The sequence below is a fragment of the Callithrix jacchus genome, chromosome 16 (assembly GCF_049354715.1).
Source record: "Callithrix jacchus isolate 240 chromosome 16, calJac240_pri, whole genome shotgun sequence".
NCBI lineage: Eukaryota > Metazoa > Chordata > Mammalia > Primates > Cebidae > Callithrix > Callithrix jacchus.
Genome location: NC_133517.1, coordinates 35,500,094 through 35,523,586, shown reverse-complemented (window position 1 = coordinate 35,523,586; position 23,493 = coordinate 35,500,094).

Below are 23,493 nucleotides of genomic sequence, written 5' to 3'. Positions count from 1 at the left end.
TCCACAGTAGTGTGATTATGAAGGAATTATAATACCTTTAAAAAAAAACTGATAACAAATTTCAGCCTGGAAAAGACAGTGGCATAAACCAGATTTCTTAAAGGTCACTACATTTCCCATGCCATTCTGATTAATAAGGAATTAGAAACAGCTCTTCGTGATAATATAAGACCTTGCTTTCTTCCCTAAGAGTTAGCTGTTCCTTTTCCTGGCAATTTAGAAAGGCATTATCATGTGCAACTGCTAATACTGTTAGTTTTTAAGTTAACAAAAGTTTAGTGGATATTTGTGAAATTACATGATGACTGTTCATACTTAAAGGTAATCTCTCCTAGTCTAAAGTTGAAATTATTGATACTTGTTTGGTGCTTGGTTTGACAGCCCATTTGTTTTTAATCTCAGGCTACTTTATGAATTGATTTTGCTGTGCTAGGACACCAATGAGGAGCCAAAAAAGAATACTTAGCAAGTTTTCTTTCTGGAAAATCCCACCTGACAATGAGCCCTTCATACTGCTTTTTACCATGACTTTCAAAGCCTTTGAATCTGCCCTCCAAGTATCACCAACTTCATCTCTTATGATCACCCTCATCAGACCCCTTATCACTTTTGGCAGGGCCCTGCATCCATGTCTTTTACCATGCTGTGCTAGTTCCCAGAAATGCCATCTTCTTTTCCTCTATCTAATGAAGAGCTACTTGTTCTTCAAAGTCCAACTCTGCTTGTCTCTCCACTGAGAAGCTTTTCCCCACTTGCCCAGGCACACAAGTCCCCTAGGTTATCCACTGCCCTAGCTCTTTATTGGAAGACAGGAAGGAGGGAGGAAAGAAAAACAAATGAATGCCCTGAGTGCCTGCCACATGAGCAAATATCATACTGTGTTTTCATCAATGTGATCATAGTGTACACTACAGGGCCTGGTGTTTGACAGATAATTATTATAATTAATCACTCCAATGCATTTTTAATTTTTAAATCAAAATGTATAATTAGATATTTCCTTTTTATTTAGAAATTTAATATAGATTTATCCCATTAACCCATAAATGCCATGAGTTGTATATTTTTAAAATTTATTTAACAACTTTATTGAGATATAATTGATACACAAAGAACTGCACATACGTAATGTGTACAGTGTTATAGGTTTGGACATATGCAAATACATGCCGTCACTACAATCAAGGTAACACACCCAACTCCTTCCTGTTTCCTTGTGTCCTCTTGTTATTTTGTTGTTTTGTGGTAAGAACACTTCAAAATACTTTAAGAGGATAGATCTCATATGAAGTACACAGTACCCTATTGTTAACTTTAAACACTATGGTGTACAGCAGATCTTGAAAACTTATTCATCTGGCATACCTGAAACTATTCCCACTCAACAACAACTCTCCATTTACCTCTCCCTCCAGTTTCTGTAAACCGCTATTGTATTCTCTGCTTCTGTGAGTTTGACTATTTTAGAAACTTCATGTAAGTGGAATAATGCAGTATTTGTGCTTTGGTGATGCGATTTTACTTAGCAAATGCCCTGCAGATTCATTCATATTGTCACAAACGGCAGGATTTCCTTTCTTTTTTTTTTTTTTAATTTTTTATTGGATTTTAGGTTTTGGGGTACATGAGCAGAGCATGCAAGACAGTTGCATAGGAACACACATGGCAGTGTGCTTTTCTTTCCTTCTCCCCTTCACCCACATTTGGCATTTCTCCCCAGACTATCCCTCCCAACCTCCCCCTCCCACTGGCCCTCCCCTTTTCCCCCCAATAGACCCCAGTGTTTAGTACTCCCCTTTCTGTGTCCATGTGTTCTCATTTTTCATCACCCGCCTATGAGTGAGAATATGCGGTGTTTCATTTTCTGTTCTTGTGTCAGTTTGCTGAGGATGACGTTCTCCAGATTCATCCATGTCCCTACAAATGACACAAACTCATCATTTCTGATTGCTGCATAATATTCCATGGTGTATATGTGCCACATTTTTCCAATCCAGTCTATTATCAATGGGCATTTGGGTTGATTCCAGGTCTTTGCTATTGTAAACAGTGCTGCAATGAACATTCGTGTACATGTGTCCTTATGGTAGAATGATTTATAGTCTTTTGGATATATACCCAGTAATGGGATTGCTGGGTCAAATGGAATTTCTATTTCTAAGGCCTTGAGGAATCGCCACACTGTCTTCCACAATGGTTGAACTAATTTACACTCCCACCAACAGTGTAAAAGTGTTCCTTTTTCTCCACATCCTCTCCAGCATCTGTTGTCTCCAGATTTTTTAATGATCACCATTCTAACCTGCGTGAGATGGTATCTCAATGTGGTTTTGATTTGCATCTCTCTGATGACCAGTGACGATGAGCATTTTTTCATATGATTGTTGGCCTCATATATGTCTTCTTTCGTAAAGTGTCTGTTCATATCCTTTGCCCACTTTTGAATGGGCTTGTTTGTTTTTTTCCTGTAAATCCGTTGGAGTTCTTTGTAAATTCTGGATATCAGCCCTTTGTCAGATGGGAAAACTGCAAAAATTTTTTCCCATTCTGTTGGTTGCCGATCCACTCTAGTGACTGTTTCTTTTGCCGTGCAGAAGCTGTGGAGTTTCATTAGGTCCCATTTGTCTATTTTGGCTTTTGTTGCCAATGCTTTTGGTGTTTTGTTCATAAAGTCCTTGCCTATTCCTATGTCCTGGATAGTTTTGCCTAGATTTCCTTCTAGGGTTTTAATCGTGCCAGGTCTTATGTTTAAGTCTTTAATCCATCTGGAGTTAATTTTAGTGTAAGGTGTCAGGAAGGGGTCCAGTTTCTGCTTTCTGCACATGGCTAGCCAGTTTTTCCAACACCATTTGTTAAACAGGGAATCCTTTCCCCCATGCTTGTTTTTGTCAGGTTTATCAAAGATTGTATAGTTGTAGATATGTTGTGTTGTCTCCGGTGCCTCTGTTTTGTTCCATTGGTCTATATCTCTGTTTTGGTACCAGTACCATGCTGTTTTGATTACTGTAGCCTTGTAGTATAGTTTGAAATCCGGTAGTGTGATGCCCCCTGCTCTGTTCTTTTTGCTTAGAATTGACTTGGCTATGCGGGCTCTCTTTTGGTTCCATATGAAGTTCATGGTGGTTTTTTCCAGTTCTGTGAAGAAAGTCGATGGTAGCTTGATGGGGATAGCGTTGATTCTGTAAATTACTTTGGGCAGTATAGCCATTTTCACGATGTTAATTCTTCCTACATGAACATGGAATGTCTCTCCATCTGTTTGTGTCCTCTCTGATTTCGTTGAGCAGTGGTTTGTATTTCTCCTTGAAGAGGTCCCTTACGTTCCTTGTGAGTTGTATTCCAAGGTATTTTATTCTTTTTGTAGCAATTGTGAATGGCAGTTTGTTCTTGATTTGGCTTTCTTTAAGTCTGTTATTGGTGTAGACGAATGCTTGTGATTTTTGCACATTGATTTTATATTCTGAGACTTTGCTGAAGTTGCTTATCAGTTTCAGGAGTTTTTGGGCTGAGGTGATGGGGTCTTCTAGGTATACTATCCTGTCGTCTGCAAATAGAGACAATTTGGCTTACTCCTTTCCTATTTGAATACCCTTTATTTCTTTTTCTTGCCTGATTGCTCTGGCTAGAACTTCCAGAACTATATTGAATAGGAGTGGTGAAAGAGGGCATCCTTGTCTAGTGCCAGATTTCAAAGGGAATGCTTCCAGTTTTTGCCCATTCAGTATGATATTGGCTGTTGGTTTGTCATAAATAGCTTTTATTACTTTGAGATACGTTCCATCGATACCGAGTTTATTGAGGGTTTTTAGCATAAAGGGCTGTTGAATTTTGTCAAATGCCTTCTCTGCGTCAATTGAGATAATCATGTAGCTTTTGTTTTTGGTTCTGTTTATGTGGTGAATTACATTGATAGACTTGCATATGTTGAACCAGCCTTGCATCCCTGGGATGAATCCTACTTGATCATGGTGAATAAGTTTTTTGATTTGCTGTTGCATTCGGCTTGCCAATATTTTATTGAAGATTTTTGCATCTATGTTCATCGTGGATATTGGCCTGAAGTTTTCTTTTCTTGTTGGGTCTCTGCCGGGTTTTGGTATCAGAATGATGTTGGTCTCGTAAAATGATTTGGGAAGTATTCCCTCTTTTTGGATTGTTGGAAATAGTTTTAGAAGGAATGGTACCAGCTCCTCTTTGTGTGTCTGGTAGAATTTGGCTGTGAACCCGTCTGGACCTGGGCTTTTTTTGTGTGGTAGGCTCTTAATTGCTGCCTCGACTTCTGACCTTGTTATTGGTCTATTCATAGTTTCAGCTTCCTCCTGGTTTAGGCTTGGGAGGATGCAGGAGTCCAGGAATTTATCCATTTCTTCCAGGTTTACTAGTTTATGTGCATAGAGTTGTTTGTAATATTCTCTGATGATGGTTTGAATTTCTGTGGAATCTGTGGTGATTTCCCCTTTATCATTTTTTATTGCATCTATTTGGTTGTTCTCTCTTTTCTTTTTAATCAATCTGGCTAGTGGTCTGTCTATTTTGTTGATGTTTTCAAAAACCCAGCTCTTGGATTTATTGATTTTTTGAAGGGTTTTTCGTGTCTCAATCTCCTTCAGTTCAGCTCTGATCTTAGTTATTTCTTGTCTTCTGCTGGGTTTTGAGTTTTTTTGATCTTGCTCCTCTAGCTCTTTCAATTTTGACGATAGGGTGTCAATTTTGGATCTCTCCATTCTCCTCATATGGGCACTTATTGCTATATACTTTCCTCTAGAGACTGCTTTAAATGTGTCCCAGAGGTTCTGGCATGTTGTGTCTTCATTCTCATTGGTTTCGAAGAACTTCTTTATTTCTGACTTCATTTCATTGTTTACCCAGTCAACATTCAAGAGCCAGTTGTTCAGTTTCCATGAAGCTGTGCGGTTCTGGGTTGGTTTCTGTATTCTGAGTTCTAACTTGATTGCACTATGGTCTGAGAGGCTGTTTGTTATGATTTCAGTTGTTTTGCATTTGTTGAGCAGTGCTTTACTTCCAATTATGTGGTCAATTTTTGAGTAGGTGTGATGTGGTGCTGAGAAGAATGTATATTCTGTGGATTTGGGGTGGAGAGTTCTGTAAATGTCTATCAGGTTTGCTTGCTCCAGGTCTGAGTTCAAGCCCTGGATATTCTTGTTGATTTTCTGTCTGGTTGATCTGTCTAATATTGACAGTGGAGTGTTAAAGTCTTTCACTATTATTGTGTGTGAGTCTAAGTCTCTTTGTAAGTCATTAAGAACTTGCCTTATGTATCTGGGTGCTCCTGCATTGGGTCCATATATGTTTAGGATTGTTAGCTCTTCTTGTTTTATTGATCCTTTTACCATTATGTAATGGCCTTCTTTGTCTCTTTTGATCTTTGTTGCTTTAAAGTCTATTTTATCAGAGATGAGAATTGCAACTCCTGCTTTTTTTTGCTCTCCATTTGCTTGGTAAATCTTCCTCCATCCCTTTATTTTGAGCCTTTGTGTATCCTTGCAGGATTTCCTTTCTTTTTAAGCCTGAGTAATATTCTATTTTACGTAAATACCATATTGCTTTATTCATCTGTCAAGGGACATTTGTGTTGTTCCATATATCCTGGCTGTTGTCAAAAAAGCTGCAATGAACATAAGAGTGCAGACATGTCTTCTAGATTCCAATTTTAGTTCCTTGGGATATACACCCAGAAGTGGGATTGCTGGTTAATATACTAGTTCTATTATTAACATTTGAGGAAACTCCATATTTTTCTCCATAGTGATGGCACTATTTCGCATTTCCACCAACAGTATACAAGGGTTTTCATTTGTTCGCATCCCCAAGACTATGTGTGTGAGTGAGCATGCCATGCACATGCCTAGGCTGGAGTGCAATGGTTGCAGTGAGCCGTGGTTGCACTATGATGACACATCCTAGGCTCAAGCAATCTTTCCAAGGAGCTGACACTACAGGCATGTGCTATCATGCCCGGCTAATTTTTGAATTTTTAGTGAAGACAAGGTTTTGCCATGTTGCTGGTCTCAAACTCCTGAGCACAAGTGATCCACCTGCCTCAGCTTCCCAAAGTGGATTATAGGCACTGTACCTGGCCCCCAACACTTTTCATCCTTTTTAAAAAAGTACTAGCCATCCTAACAGTTGTGAGTTGTAATTCATTGTTTTGATTTGCATTTCCCAGATATTCCAAAGTATTTCAAAGTGTCTTTACCTCCTCAAAGCAAAATTCACATTTTAAAGACCAAATGCATAGTGGGAATATATGTGAGAGTTCTGTGAAAAATGTGGAGTCTCATGTTATTTTATTTTGGTTTTCAAAAGGCAGCATATTATGATTAAGATTTTGGGCTCTACAGTCAGACACATAACAATTGATCTAAGTTGCTAGAGTACTCTGTAATAACAGAACCAGACTATCATTGATGGGCATTTGGGCTGGTTAAGAAAATGTGGTACATATACACCATGGAATACTATGCAGCTGAAAAAAAAGAATGAATTCATATCCTTTGCAGGGACATGGATGAAGCTGGAAACTATCATTCTCAGCAACTAACACAAGAACAGAAAACCAAGCACCACATGTTCTCACTCATAAGTAGGAGTTGAACAATAAAAACACATGGACACAGAAGGGAACATCACACACCAGGGCCTATAGGGAGGGACAAGGGGAGGGATGGCACTAGGAGAAATACCTAATATAGATGACGGGTTGATGGGTGCAGCAAATCACCATGGCACGTGTATGCCTATGTAACAAACCTGCACATTCTGCACATGTACCCCAGAACTTAAAGTATGATAATTAAAAAAAAAACAGAACCAGACTTATAAAGTCTATGTGAGGATTAAATGAGGTAATACACATAACACTTTGCCTTGTACATAATACATTGCAAAGAGCTAAGGAAAATTTAGCTAGAAGTGATGACACAGGTGGTGGTTGTGGTGTTAGTGGTAATATTAATTTAAAACAATGAGATGGCAGCTATTTTAATTTATTAGAATAATCCCTAGTCCTGTGATTGTACAAATATAGCAATAGATTTGTTTTTTATTCAAGGCTTTGTAGAATTTAGTTTTTAATGTGAGTGAATGATGAGAAATGAGGATGTGTTATCTTATTTGTAAGAATAGGCAGACTCTATAGTAAAACATTGCCTTTTCCTTTCAGCCAAGAAAAAAGAAAGTATAAAAGTTTCTGTGTACTAAGGGGCTCAAAGTGGTATAGCAAAAGCATTTAGAGGGTACAGTGGGTACATATGGAGAGGATAGTGGCTTCTTCTTTATTATCAATGAAACAAAAACATATCCATAACCATAAATTATGAAATATGAAGAGTATTTGCCAAATACTGTGAAACTTGGACCAAAAAGAGAAATACTACTGGTATCTAATCCTATATTCTTTAGACAGGAAGAGAGTTTTTAAAAGTAAGTGTCCAAGTTCTTAAAAGCCCATGTATTAAACTTTTGATTAAATAAAATAGAGAGTTTTAGAAAATTATTTTAAAAAGGGGAGAGTGTTACTATAGTCATCAAGTTGATAAACAGTTTATCAGGAGAGATGGGTTTAAGTACACCACATACCAATGTATCTTTTTTATGATGTATTATATAACATTTATAATTATATAAAATATATGCTGGAGGTATAATAAAGGAAGAATGGAAAGCAGTAAATATCAGACTATAAATCAGAGTGCATATTACCTAAGGGCTATAAGCCACTCTGATATACTGAATGGCAAAAACTGAAGCAGATAGGGAACCAGGACAAACTTATGACAAATTTGGTTAGAGGGCATAGAATAACACAAACTTGATTAAAATCTGGGTATTAACCAAGCTAAATCAATTGAATTTTCCTCTAGCTTTAATTGGAAAGTAACTGTTCCAAGATCAACACTCATTTAAAGATAGGGAGTAGGTAGGAAAAAAAAAATAGAGGGGGGCATGGCATAAATACCAGGTTGGGGAGAGAGGAGGAAAATATATACAAAAAACAATCTCAGGATACAAATCAATGTGCAATACCAATAATAGACAAACAAAGAGCCAAATCATGAGTGAACTCCCATAAATAATTGCTACAAAGAGAATAAAATACCCAGGAATATAACACACAAGGAACATGAAGTTTATCTTCAAGGAGAACTACAAACCACTGCTCAAGGAAATAAGAGAGAACACAAAGAAATGGGAAAAAATTCCATGCTCATGGAAAGGAAGAATCAATACCATGAAAATGGCCAAACTCCCCAAAGCAATTTATGTATTCAATGCTATTCCCATCAAGCTACCATTCACTTTCTTCACAGAATTATAAAAACTACTTTAAATTTCTTATGGAACAACAACAACAACAAAAGAACCAAAGCTGAAGGCATCATGCTACCTGATTTCAAACCATACTACAAGGCTACAGTAACTTAAACAGCATGGTACTGGCACCAAAACAGAGATAGAGACAAATGGAACAGAACAGAGGCCTCAGAAATAATGCCACACATCTACAACCAACTGATCTTTGACAAAGCTGACAAAAACAAGCAATGGGGAAAGGATTCCCTATTTAATAAATGGTATTGGGAAAACTGGCTAGCCATATGCAGAAAACTGAAAATGGACCTCTTCCTTACATGTTGTACAAAAATTAAATCAAGATGGATTAAAGACTTAAACATAAAACCATAAAAACCCTAGAAGAAAACCTAGGCAATACCATTCAGGACATAATAATAAAGTCTTTGCCCATGCCTAAAACACCAAAAGCAATGTCAACAAAAGCCAAAATTGACAAACAGGATCTCATTAAACTAAAGAGCTTCTGCACAAAGAAACTAACATCAGAATGAACAAGCAACCTACAGAATGGGATAAAATGTTTGCAATGTATCCATCTGACAAAGGTCTAGTATCCAGAATCTACCAAGAACTTAAATTTACAAGGAAAAAACAACCCCATCAAAAACTGGGCAAAGGATATGAACAGACACTTCTCAAAAGGAGACATTTATATGACCAACAAACATATGAAAGAAAGCTCATTATCACTGGTCATTAGGGAAATGCAAATCAAAACCACCACGAAACCATTTCATGCTGGTTAGAATGGCAATCATTAAAAAGTCAGAAAACAACAGATGCTGGAGAGGATGGGGAAAAATAGGAATGCCTATACATTGTTGGTGGAAGTGTAAATTAGTTCAACCACTGTGGAAGCCAGTGTGGTTGATTCCTCAAGGATATACACATAGAAATACCATTTGACCCAGCAATTCCATTACTAGGTATATATCCAAAGGATTATAAATCATTCTATTTTAAAGACATGCTTAAAAATATACAAAGATTAGCTGGGTGTGGGGGCACACACCTGTAGTCCCAGCTACTTGGGAGGCTGAGGCAGGAGAATTGCTTGACCTGGGAGGCAGAGATTGCAGTGAGCCGACATTGCACCAATGCACTCCATCCTGGCTCCTGATGACAGAGTGAGACTCTGCCTCAAAAAGAAAAAAAAAAAAAGACACATGCACTCATATGTTTATTGCAGCACTGTTCACAATAGCAAAGATTTGGAACCAACCCAAATGCCCATCAATGATAGACTGGATTAAAAAAAATGTGATACCTATACACCATGGCATACTACGAAGCCATAAAAAAGAATGAATTCAGGTCCTTGGCAGGGATATGGATGAAGCTGGAAACCATCATTCTCAGCAAACTAACACAAGAACAGAGAACCAAACAGCACCTGCTCTCACTCATAAATGGGAGTGGAACAATGAGAATACATGGACACAGGAAGGTGAAAACTACACATTGAGGCCTGTTGGGAGATGATGAGGGGTCTAGGAGAGGGATAGCAGAGGGTGGAGTACTAGGGGAAGGATAGCATTAGGAGAAATATCTAATGTAGATGATAGGTTGATGGGTGCAGCAAACCACCATGGCACATGTATACCTATGTAGCAAAACGACACGTTCTGCACATGTATCCCAGAACTTAAAATATAACAATTTTAAAAAGCAAATAAATTAGCAAATAAAAGTATTACACCTGGAAATAAAGAGTTGAGAAAAGGTTATTTGACATTTCAGTCACATCTTTCTAAAAACAACAACAACAACAACAACAATTATTCAATTGGAAAGAAAAAAAGAAAATTTTAAAAATCAGTAACAAGCAAAAAAACTGGTAAAACTCAGAAAAAATGAACATAATGATTAAAAGAGAACAGAAATATTGATTTCAAAAATAAAGACATGAAGAGGAGACAGAAATAAAAATATGAAATGGAAAATAAAAACTATAAGAAGAATTAAGATGAATATGATGAATATGAATTAAAAGGAGATTACATGTCTTGAAAACCAAAGACAAAATGGATGTTTTAAATGTAAGAGATATAATAGAAAAAAACTTCTGGGGCCGGGTGTGATGGCTCAAGCCTGTAATCCCAGCACTTTGGGAGGCCTAGGAGGGTGGATCACGAGGTCAAGAGATCGAGACCATCCTGGTCAACATGGTGAAACCCCGTCTCTACTAAAAATATAAAAAATTAGCTGGGCATGGTGGCGCGTGCCTGTAATCCCAGCTACTCGGGAGGCTGAGGCAGGAGAATTGCCTGAACCCAGGAGGCTGAGGTTGCGGTGAGCTGAGATCGCGCCATTGCACTCCAGCCTGGGTAACGAGCGAAACTCCGTCTCAAAAAAAAAAAAAAGAAAAGAAAAAAAAGAAAAAAACTTCTGAAATAAAGTGCTGAATCTGCAACCTGAAAAGCATACTGGTTATGTATTCAGTGAATTTCCAAATTTTGAGGATAAATATATAACTTCTGAATAGCGATGAAAAAAGCCACAAGCAGGATAAACATTATAAATTCTCACAAACACGTTTCCACAAGACGATAGAACAATATCTAGTAAGCTCTGTGTACAACCGTGACCAAATAATTTTAGGACTCTAAAAGTTTTTCTTTCAGACATAAAGTCAACAGTCTAATATTCTCATGCGTGCAGAAGTTCAGGGTAAACTGTACCTCTAACTTTACTGAAAAAAAAAAATTACTCTAGGATGAAATCTAGCCAACCAAGTAATGTACCAATATAAGCAGCTGAGGTAGGAAGATTCCATGAAGAAAATACTGGCAGTGAGCACTAAATCATATTAAATATAGAACTAAATACTAAGTAACTGTGGACTTATGGTTATAGAACAGATTAAATATGATATAAATCTTGACCATGTAGAAATAGTAATATTACTAACAAAATTTGGAAGCTGTGAAGGAAAAATTATAGAAAAAAAATAAGTACCTATTTTATCAGCTATATTGGAAATAAGTAAATGTTATTGCCAACTGAAAATATAATTAAAATAATGACTTATTACTATATTAAGATTTTAATTCTAGAGTTATCTTTTAACAATTATATTACTTGTGTGTGATAAGATACATAGCACACATATCTACATACATACAAAGGATTTATAATAGATATGTTATAGGTCACTTGAATTTCCATATAAATTTTATAATCAATTTGTTAATGTCAACAATAAAGTTTGCTGGAGTTTTGATTAGGACTGCTTTAAATTCACAGGTAAAATGAGGAGAATTGACATCTTAACTATATTTTTTTTAATCTTAGCAGCATGGCATATTTCTCCAATTATTTAGATTTTATTTAATATCAGAAGAATTATTTTTTAACTTTATATTCTATCACCCTCAAGAACAGTTTTGCTCATAATGGGCACTCAGGAAATAATTACTCAATGTAATCAATTCCCCTAAAACCAAAATATTTATTGAGGAATAATATATCTGTAGGTAGAGATGAGAGTAAGAAGAAGATATGGTAAAGGTACAGGTAAATGTATTGTTCCAACAACAATTTAAAGTTTAAAGATCCATTGCTTTTGTACAATTTAAAGTTCAAAAGAGCATTTATTTTATTTACCCAGCAAAGCCTCCACTGGAATTCCATATCTCATCTCCACTATACATGTAATTATCACTAAATTAATACTTGTTGAATGAATAGCCTTTACACTTAACTCTTGAATATCTTCCCCAAACTGTTGTGTCATTAAACTCGATCAGTTTTCATGGAGGAAGGAGATCTTCTACAAATACTTATTCAAACTCTACATGAAACACTATTCTGCAAACATCTCGGGAATAGCGTTGTGAGGATGTTACTCAAAAACCATTAACATTTTAACACAGAAGCCCTGACTATAAAGACCTGAAAAACTGATGAAACTATGGTTTGGTTGTAGAAAATGATAGTTACATAACTATTGGGTCTTTGAAAAAAAGGGGCTGAGAAAAGAGGAGTGGGGCTGGAAAATGGGGAGGAGGAAAGTTTAAGCATTTGAGAGGTAATGAAAGGAAATGAATAAATCATGATGAGCAGTAGTAGTTATAAATGCATTTGGAGAACCATTAATTGGGTTCATAAAACTATATTGTAATATAAAACTATGTAAAAGTTCTTCTATATATATCACAATAAAGTGGTCAAGAAATTAACAACAGAATATTGTCCTGCTTTTCATTAATGTTAAATCCAGGATGCCCTTACAGCCAGCTGGTGTGCTTTTCTGAAATGACTAACTGGTGTTAAGAACACAATCTTTTATGTTAGGACAGTGCATTTCTCTTTAGACATTAGTGTGCTGAACCTTAGTGTCACATATTTGAAACTCTAACCACTAAGTTCATTGTCCCTGATGAAAATATGAATATTACAACAATATATTGCTGTTGAAGTCATTTTTTATTATAGAAAAAATGAGCAGGTAACATTGGCATTTCAAGAATAATGAGTATCTCACTCACACAATAGCAGGAGGGTTCAACAGATCTGCCGGACTGATCTGGTGTGAAATAATTGCATTGATGACTTTCTTCAGGTTGTCATCACCAAATATCGCCTGGCAATTATTTTGAACAGCTGGCTGCTGTTATTGTGCATCTATTTATAAAGCTGTTCTCTTCAGCAAAGCTGAGGTCTTATAAGCATCTGTCTGCAGCCAGTTTTTGTTTCTCATGGAAGGATGATTTTTTGCAGACCTTAGTTCTTGTCAGCCTTTCCCCCTTCCCCACCAATATTCAACATCCTTTTCTGGATCTTCTTTATTTATACGTCGTTTCTATTAACAGATCTGTCCCATCCAACCAAAATGAAAACAACCCTGAATTAATTAAGCCATGACTGGCTTCTGTCATATCATAAAACAAATGAGATTATGTCTTATCCCTGTGCTTGTAAAGTCTACTTCCAAACACATATGGGATGACAGCAATAGTTCTTCAACTTCTGATTTCCTCTTGTAGAATTTCATGATTTTATGTTATGTTTTTATAGAGGCAATTACATGAAAAGAAATAGAAGTCATTGAAAAACTGCTTCAAATTAAAGAACAACATTTCTGGAAGAATTACCATAGAATATTTCAGCTTAAAAATATACTGTTTAGGTGTATATCCTAAGAAAGATTAAACAAATATGAGAAGGAGATGACAGCTTGGTGGTGGCCTGTTTTCTCAGAGGACACTCGAGCATCTGTTACAGCTTTGGTCATTTGCTGATACTATTTGAAAGATAAAGCTAAGAAAAGAAATGTTTCATGAAAATGTCCAGAAATATATCAGTAATGGAAATATACTAAATCAGCACTGTCAAATAGAACCTTCTGCAATGTAAATACTTTATATATGCCAGCAGCCACACATGGCTATTGAGTACCTAAAATATTATTAGTGTAACTTAGGAATCAAACTTAAGTTTCTATTTAGCTAATTTAATTTTTTTTTTTGAAATAGGGTTTCATTCTGTCTCCCAAGCTGAAGTGTGGTGGCTTGCTCTTGGCTCACTGCAACCTCTACCTCCTGGGTTCAAGCAACTCTCCTGCCTCAGCCTCCCGAGTAGCTGGGAGTAAAAGCACCTGCCACCATGCCCGGCTAATTTTTGTATTTTTGTAGAGACAGGTTTTCACCATGTTGGCCAGGATCTTGAACTCCTAGCCTCATGTGATCCGCCCACCTCAGCCTCCCAAAGTAGTGGGATTACAGGCATGAGCCACTGCCCCTGGCCCCAGCTCCTTAGTTTAAATGTAAAAAGCCATATGTATCTAGTGGCTACTGTATTTCCAGCTCTATGTAATGAAGTCTAATTCCATGAACAATCATAAATCATAATTTAATTTTTAAGATTATAAATAAGCCAAATATTTAAAATGCATATAAGAAAACATTAGAGGAGTTTTTTTTAATTTTACCAATTCTTTTCTGTTTTATTATTTCACCCATCTTTTAAAGTTACACTAGTGCAATAGTTACAGAATTTGGAGGTTGAATGAAACCAAAAGTAAAAAAAAAAACAACCTAATTCCATTTTATGTATGAGTCAAATGACTTCCAAAGAGCTTTGAAATGACTTCCCTATGGTCACCTGGCCTTGTCAGAAGCAAGGTTAAAACTAACATCTTTTTGAAGGAAATCCTGCCATTTGCAAAAACATAGATGAACCTAGAGGACATTATGCTAAACAAAATAAGTCAGACACAGAAGGACAAATGCTACATGACTCTACTTATATGTTGAAACTGAAATAGTCAAACTCACAGAAGCAGAGATTGAAATGGTGGTTGCCAGGGGCTGGCGGGAGGGAGAAGCAGGAGATATGAGCCAGTAAGTACAAAGTTTTGGTGATACGAGATGAAAAGTTCTAGGGATCTGCTGAACAACATTGTGTCTACAGTAAGTAATACTGTATTCTATACTGAAACTTTTGCTAAGAGGGTAGATCTTCTGTTAAGTGCTCTTATAGCAATAATAATAATAAATAAGGAGGCAGGAAGAACCTTTTGTAGGTGATGGTTAGGTTTATGGCATAGATTGTGGTGATGGTTTTGTGAATATATTCATCTCCAAACTCATCAAGTTGTATGCCTTAAATATGTATAGCTTTTTATAATCAAAAATACAACTAACATTTTTCTAGGTAAATATTGTTTTGGTAAAAACATACATAATATGAAATTTAACATTTTAAACATTTAGAGTGAACAATTCATTGGAATTAAGTAGACTTTACTTAAATATACATTTAAGTACCAAATGGTTGTTAAATGTTTGTGCCTCATTGTGCAACTGTCACCAACCAGTATCTACTTCCGGATTCTTGGATTCTACTGATTGTGAAGAGTCAGTGGGAGGCATCCCAAAAACAAATTTTAGCTACTTTAAAATTTTACCTAGTAGAATACACAAATTCATGGAGAAAGAAAATAGAATAGAGGTTACCAGGGGCTGAGAAGACAAGAAAACAGAAAAGCTGACACCTTTGAACCTCTCTCAAATGTTCTTTCTTTCCCAGAGTGAAGTTGTTCAATGGCTGTAATTTTTTTAAAAAAATGAAATACTATGTGATGTATTACTATGTGATGAAATACATTGTGATGTTTCACTATCACAAATATTTTATTTTTAATTGTATATGCTACCTTAACTAATAATGTAATTCTGATTAGTGAATATTAATATTTAGTATGGGTAAGACACTGCTTTTGCATATACTGTTTGATTAAGTCCTCATGACAAGACTTTGACATAGATTTTGGTATTATTCCTATTTTATAGATGAGAAAACTGAGGCAAGCTATGTAAGTTTCCCATGGTCATAAACCTAGGAAATAGCAGAAGAGTTATCTGTAACTACTATTACTTACACGAATTCTTCCACTGTGCAGTTATCATCTCCTGCAATCTGGTCTCACTCTTGCCTACCCAGTCTGTCACCTGCTGCTAAACAACTCTGCTATAGACATTGAACAGACCTGTCAGCCTTTCATTGTTCATAGATATTGCCTGTGCATTCCAGGCTTTGTTCTTGTTGCTTCCTCCCTTCCCATTCACTCACCAGCCAGCTCCTGTGTGCTTCAGCCATTGCTCTCTAATGAATTTGCTCTTATCAAGGTACAAATGAACTGCAAATTAATATACCCAATGCACACTTCCTATCCACCCCTTAATAGCTCTCTCAGAAGCACTCAATAGTGTTGATCACTCCCTTCTCTTTAAGTAGTTGGCCCTCTGGTTTTTGCGATAACGTTAAGTTCTATTTCTTTACTGCTATCTTTGGCTTTTCCTGGATGCTTCATTTACTGCTGTTTCTGTTCTATCTGACCTTTAAATATTGCTATTGCTCAGAGTCCTTTTTCATTCTTTCTCCAATCCTTACAGAACCTCCTCCACTCCTTTAAATATGAGTTTTATGCTTCTGACTCCCAAATTTAATCCTCAATCCAAGTTTTCCTTAGTCTTGTGCATAGCTCTCTATCTGATATTTCTATTTAGTAGTTTTTCAAGCATCACAGATTAAAAACAACTTGAGGGTTTACCTCAACCAAAATTTTCCCTAGTCTTTCCTATCATAGTATTTCATGCCACCTAAAAAAAAATCCCAGATAAAATATGCAAGACCCAGTTTTTCTCTCCCCTACTCAGCTCAATTTGTCCCAGTTATACTGAAACACACCTAACTCATTATCTTCCCCCTACCGTGGTCCAAATCATAACTAAACCTTTCCTGGATCTATTTCAATGATATTTCAAATTGGTCTCTCTGGGCCTTATTTTTCCTCTAAATCTATCTTCTATGTAGATATATCATATTGATATTTTAAAAATATATGTCATATTTTCTTTGCTTAAATCTCTTAAATGTTACACTGAAAATGAATTCAGGACTTCTTAATTTCATCTTTTCTTCAATTTCATTTTTACCTTATTGTGTACCTCTTGTTCCCTCACCCATGGTAATCCAGCCACACTGGCCTTCTTCCGCTACCTCAGATATTTTAAGGGCCTTCCCATGTGGGGGCATTTTGTATATGTTCTTTCCTAGGCCTGACATGCTTTTGTGTTGGTTCTTCTCAGGGCTAGCTCTTTTTCCACTTTCATTCTCAGATAAAAGATCTCCACTGTGGAAAGGCCTTCCCTGAATATCTTATCTAAAAGGGCCAATCCTATTGTTCTCTATGAAAATACACTGTTGTCTTGCTTATGGCCTTTTGCACTTTCTAATTATTTTTCTTTCTTTCTTTTCTACAAATGATAAGCTTCAGAGAAAGCAGAGACAATGTTTTATTTTCTTGCTGAAGACCCAGCACCTCAGACAATGCACTGCACAGAGTAGGTTCTCAGCAAACATTCGTTGAATGTGTTTGAAAAAATAAAATAAATCACATGAAATAGTAGAGGCATTATTTTCAGGCATTGTTTGGGCATTAAAATTTGGGCACTCTTACTCCACTTAGAAATGAGTCTTTTCATGGGGGAAGGAACTGTGTGAACAATAACATAAAACCCCTAAGATTATTTTGTCCTTTATATCCTCCAAAACTTACACAGTAAATGCACTGTATTAGCCAGTTTTCACACTGCTGATAAAGACATACCAGAGCCTGGCAATTTACAAAAGAAAGAGGTTTATTGGACTTACAGTTCACATGGCTGGAAAGGCCTCACAATCATGGTGGAAGGAGCAAGCCACATCTTACACGGATGGCAGCAGGCAAAAAGAGAGGGCTTGTGTAGAGAAACTCCTATTTTTAAAACCATCAGGTCTCATGAGACTCATTCACTATCAGGAGAGTAGCACTGGAAACACCCCCATGATTCAGTCAGCTCCTACCAGGTCCCTCCTACAATGTATAGGAATTATGGGGGCTACAAGATGAGATTTGGGTGGGGACACAGACCCAAACCATATTATGCACACTGAATATTTACTGAATTGAAATATGTGGAATAGACTTTAGAAAAAGTTCACCTTTAGATATGACTTTGAATCATCCATCTACAGGGCTGGGGGGTCATCCATTTAACTATATTTTAATTTAAATATTTTCAGTAGTTTTAAGTCTTCTTTCTACCTGTGTGATACTCAAAGCACATGGGCTTGTCTTTTATCAACATCTCAGAACACCTGCTCTCTAGAGCCTTGCCAAAGATTACTCCTTGAAATTCTCAGCTACATGCCCTCCTCAGCAGCAAAAGGTGCCACCTGGAAGAATAACCCAGTTTGTCTTGTTCCTCACTCTTTTCCGGCACCTAATATAAAACTTGATACATAGTAGGTACTCAACAATGTGCAACAGTTGCTAAATGAATAAATGAATGCTGTTTGATTCTTATTTAAAAAAGCTGACTTGTTGAAGAAATACAGTGGAAATCAGCCTAAATAATACACCTTTCATTTGTTTCTCTGGAATCTGAAGTTTTGATATTTTAGATATTTCTGCAGAGACATAATTTATAAATTATATTCTTAAGGCAGGCCATCAAAAAGCTCTAAAATATAGTGTTTATTTTCTCATATAAATGGCTTTAATAAATTGTGTTTAAATGATGTTTTCAGGTTATATAGCATAACCTGAAAATATTATTTATTGATATTTAGTTGAATATTAAACATGTAGTTTCTGATTTGATGGAAAATTCTCTCTCTTTTTAGAAGAAATATGTTGCTCTTTTCCATATATAATTTTATGTTGAATACACATTAAAATATAGACTATTGTGAAGACATAATTCAATTCATAATTCAGTAAGCTGATATTAAAAGCATATTCTAAATTCATATTCTAAGATCCTATGCCATATTTATATCCAAGCTTAAGAAGTATGGTCTCCTAGTTCTATGAATTTAAAGCTGATATATGCAAGTTTATTTTATAAGGTACAAGAAACCATGCATAAATTGATACATCTTCCTGAATAAATTTATTCACTAGTAAGTAATTTAAAACAGTATTTTAATATTAACACTAGCACATACAGTTTATAAAGTAGAATGCAAAATTCACATGAATTTTTAAGATAAAATACAAAGACTTTAAAGAAATTCTATGCCTAGAGAAAGCATCTCTGAGCTATTCTTTTGGGACGCCCATATGTATACATATTCCTTCTCTGAAGACAGGAATTCTTTAGTGGAAGAGTTTGAGATGCATTCAAACCAGTTTTGAATAAAGAGCCATCTCAAAACTTAAAAAGGAGGCCCATCTAAGATGCAGAACTAAAGAAAGGCTTTAGAAAGAGGAGTAGCCCAGAATTCTTCAAGGAAGTAGGTACAAAGAAAAGCCTAAGTGAAGATGACAGAAGTGAGAAAGCAGAGGAAACCACAACCAATCCCAAGAGCTCCTAATAGCTTGGCGAGATGAATCTCTGAATGCAGAATAGAGCTATTCTGAAAGAATTCATCCTCTTCAGGTTTGAATCTCCCACCCGCCAGCCCCCCACTGCCCAGATTCTCTAAGCTAGGACCCAGAGCATGATGTCTTCACTGGATACAGTGTGAGATGGGGCTGGAGGAACAAGCTGGATGAGAATTTCACAACCTGGGACTTGATAGTTCACATCGAGGAGGAGCATAAGAAAGGACAACTGTGGTAACTTGGAGATGCATTGCCCAGATGCAGACAGGGCAATCAGCATGTCTCTCCAGTTGTTAGCTCCTTTAGTGGCTGCCTCAGCTGAGGACAGCCACCTGGCCTAAAACCACACCCTTTCCAGGGTAGCTTTCATCTGCAGACTGAGCCAGGCTGGAGCAAATGTCTGCTGCTTTGGCCCAACAAGAGCAATTCTGATAGGCAATATATCTTCCAGAGTTTTGAGTTAGCAAAGCCTTTTTCGAGCCTGTACATAGTTCAGTTTTGACTGCAAGCCAGACACAGTGGATCATGCCTGTAATCCCGGTACTTTGGGAGCCTGAGGCAGGTAGATTCCTTGAACCCAGGAGTTTGAGACCAGCCTGAGCAACACGGTGAAACACTGTCTCTACAAAAAAATACAAAAATTAGCCGGGCATGGTGGCATGTACGTGTGGTCCCAGCTATTCCAGAGGCTGAGGTGGGAGGATCACTGAGCCTGGGAGGTTGAAGCTGCAGTGAGCTGAGATCATACCACTGCATTCCACTCTGGGTGACAGAGTGAGATCCTGTCTCAAAAAATAAAAAAAAAATTTCTCCTGCAGCCTAATCCTGTTTCCTTCCCTTTCTCTCACAGGTGCTAACCCCTCATAAACTCTGTCACAGCACGTGCTTCTGGGGAACCCAACTGAGATGGCCTGACATCCTGGCAGGGCCAGAGGCAGAGCCTGGTACTGGAGGCAGATCTGCATACATGGCAGAAAGACAGTGAATGAAGACAGGCTGGGAACAAGCAGATGAAGAGGAGGGGATGTGTGAAACAAGAGAGCTCCTGTTGAATCGCTTTGAATTTTAGCAACATTTTGAGGCTAGCTTTTCTGGGCCAGCAAATGTGTGATGGGTGGAGGACAGGTTTATACAGCCAGGGATAGGATAGACAATTCCATCTTGTTCGCTTTAGTGCTTCTTTGCTTAAACAGGAATCTCAAGTTTTTGACCCCATGTTCGTGTTGTGGGAGGAAGATTTTTTTGACTAATTTTCAGCCCCATACTTCCAATTTTACCTGCAGCTGGAGTCAGCCTTCAGACTAATGGGAATCTAGCATTCGCCCTGCCACACATTCTTATTCTCTATTTAGCTTTCAGGGTTGGATGCAGGCCTGGGCAGTGAAGTGTGGGGCTTTGGTGAACCAGGCATGGCAGGCAGGAGTAGAAGACAAGGTGGGTGCGTGGATAGACACAGTTGAAGGGTTGATGATTCCTCTGACCTTAAATGACCCTAAGTAGCAGTTGTGCAGTATTTTGAGCAAGAGCAGATGGTCCGTGTAGATAGGAGTAGAAACAGATGGCATCTCACTGTCAGATTTTCTCTCCTGAGACCTGGTGCCTGTCGTTGTATGCTTTATACTGCTCTTTGGCATGCCAAAGGGAGTTTTTAAAACTCCTTGAATAGCCAGTGGCTCTCCCAGGATCTTGCTGGCCTTCTGCTAGAATGATACGAGGTGGTTTGGGTAAGGGATGTAAGTAAATGCCATAGTTACGACATGAGGATAAATTCTAGTGGAAGTAGTATAGTAAGCAATAAGCAAATTCCCAGGTGGTGAGTTAGATAAACCCATGCTGTCGTCTGTGTGATGTGCAGCGATGACATGATCACAGGGAAGTGATTAAGCATGCAGACTCTGGGGCTCCACTCACAGCAATTTTACCACTATGGTGCAACCTTGGGCAATTTACTTAGCCTTTCTGTGTTTCAGTTCCTCATTGGAAAGTGGATGTACCATCACAGCACCCACCCCTTTTAGGTTTGTGAAGATCAAATGAATGAATACATGCAAAATGCTTGCCACAAGGTAAGTACTCAGTACAGATGCTCCTTGACTAGTGATGGGGTTATGTCCCAATAAACTCATGGTAATGTGTCCGCATGGCTGATTGGGAGCTGTGGTTCTCTGCTGCTGCCTAGCATAGTGAGACAGTAAGGTACACCATATCCCTAGCCTGGGAAGAGATTAAAATTCAAAATTTGAAGTATAGTTTCTACTGAATGCTGTTGTGCCAAATGCATATTGACTCCAGTGTGGATATAATCAGGTTTAAGAGGCTGAAGAAGAGACTCAGAGCCCACAAATGAGACAGGAGGTTTTACAGGGGGCTTACACACAGAAGAGAGGTTCCAAAGGCAATGACTCGGACAGGATAACCACATGGCCAGTGGTGATGGGCTGTACAGAAGGATACAATCGCTTAAAAAGGCATAAAGTTTTTATAGAACATTTTTACTTAGCACCCTTTCCCTTACAACCTCTACCTAGCAACCTTCATTCAACCCAAACACAAGGGCTCCATCCCCTTTAAGGCCTGTGTTCCATGGGATAGGCCAGGGGCTCATATGTTTCTCATAGACAAGGAACCAATCTCCAGGTTGGTCACTCCCAGATTCCCTAGCTCAGAACACACATTCTGGTGCATCTGCCACACAAGGTCATTCTCAGGGTATGCTTAAGTTATTGCTATCAGGTGTGTTTAGCATCAACTGCATATCACATTCATACTGCACCATTACAAAATAAAAATTAAAAGTCAAACCATCATAAGCTGAGGAGCATCTGTAAATGTTAACTATTATTATTATTGATTCATTCCATATGGCTATTGGCTTGAAAGTAAAGCAGCAGATAGGTTAAATCAGAGGTGGATGAGTCAACTACTAGAATTTTGTCATGACCCCGCGCTATGTTCAGAAATGCTGTTGCTAGATAATAGACGTGTTGAAAGCATCCTTAATCAGTGGAGGATAGAGGCTTGTTGACAGAGTGTAGTCAAGGAATAAATTGTTCCCTGTGAGGGCAGCCATTATCACAATAGTGGGTGCTGGTTATAGCATGGCTTGACAACAAGCCATCTTGATAGAATCCCATGAACATCTGAAGGTTAGAAATGGGCATGAAAGTTCTTCAAGCCCCTTAAATATGCCCTTGACTGAACATGTGTCAGAAGTGCTGATGTATCAGAAAGCATCATGCAGGACATCAGGAGTCAGGTGGCAGCACTGAGTGTGGGTTTCCCCCACAGGGAAGAACAGCTGCTGTTTCAGCAGAAGGATGCTCTCTATTCCCCAGCTCTACCCTTGCTTTCTCTTCTCATATCCCACAGCACCCAGACCCTGCCCTGGACCCCAAAATCCCCTGTAGGCACAGCTTTGCTTAGGCTTCTGTCTCTTTATCTTGCCAGATTGCCTCAATTCTCTGCATTTAAAACTGGATAACTGGAGAGTTATCAGAGAGAGAAATTTCTTGTGAAGAGTTGTGTGTATTTCCTGATATTCTGATATATGTGACAGAATGTTTAATAATTGGTTTTGGCTACTCAGGACATTCATTTATTCATTCATTCACTCATTCATCTACCTCCTATGATAACAAATATATATATTTTACCAACCAATTTTCTTAGCCAAACATTATGCCTTCTAAAATTAAGTTTATCCCATGGCCCATGGCTTTATTTCACTATTTTGCCGCTTTTTTCACGGCAAATACTGATTTGCCAGGTGATTCTAATGATTAAGACATTTTGGAAAAGCAACTGATTTTTAGTATTCAAAATTTTATTTGAATGTAAAACATTAGTTCTCAGGAAATGTTTAGCTTTTCTTGGCACTTAGGCATGAGTCCTAAGAGGGAAATTTTCCATGGGTCCTCAGAAGGGACATACTATGAAATTCATGAACAATATCCTCAAAAACATCCACCAAAAAGCAATAATAAATGTCACACAGCTGCTCCTGATTGATCTCAGTGTAGGCAGAGGGCATAGCACCAAAACACAGTGTTGTTTTGTTTATTTTAAAATTATTATCTAAGTATAAATATCTAAACTAATATAACATAGATTCACAGCTCTCTGGTTAAAAGCAGGAATACAGTTTTAAATAACATTTGCTTTACTAATTATAAAAGTAGAATACACATGTTGTGGAAAATTTGGAAAGGTTAGAGACACACTTTTTAAAAAAGTTAAAAATA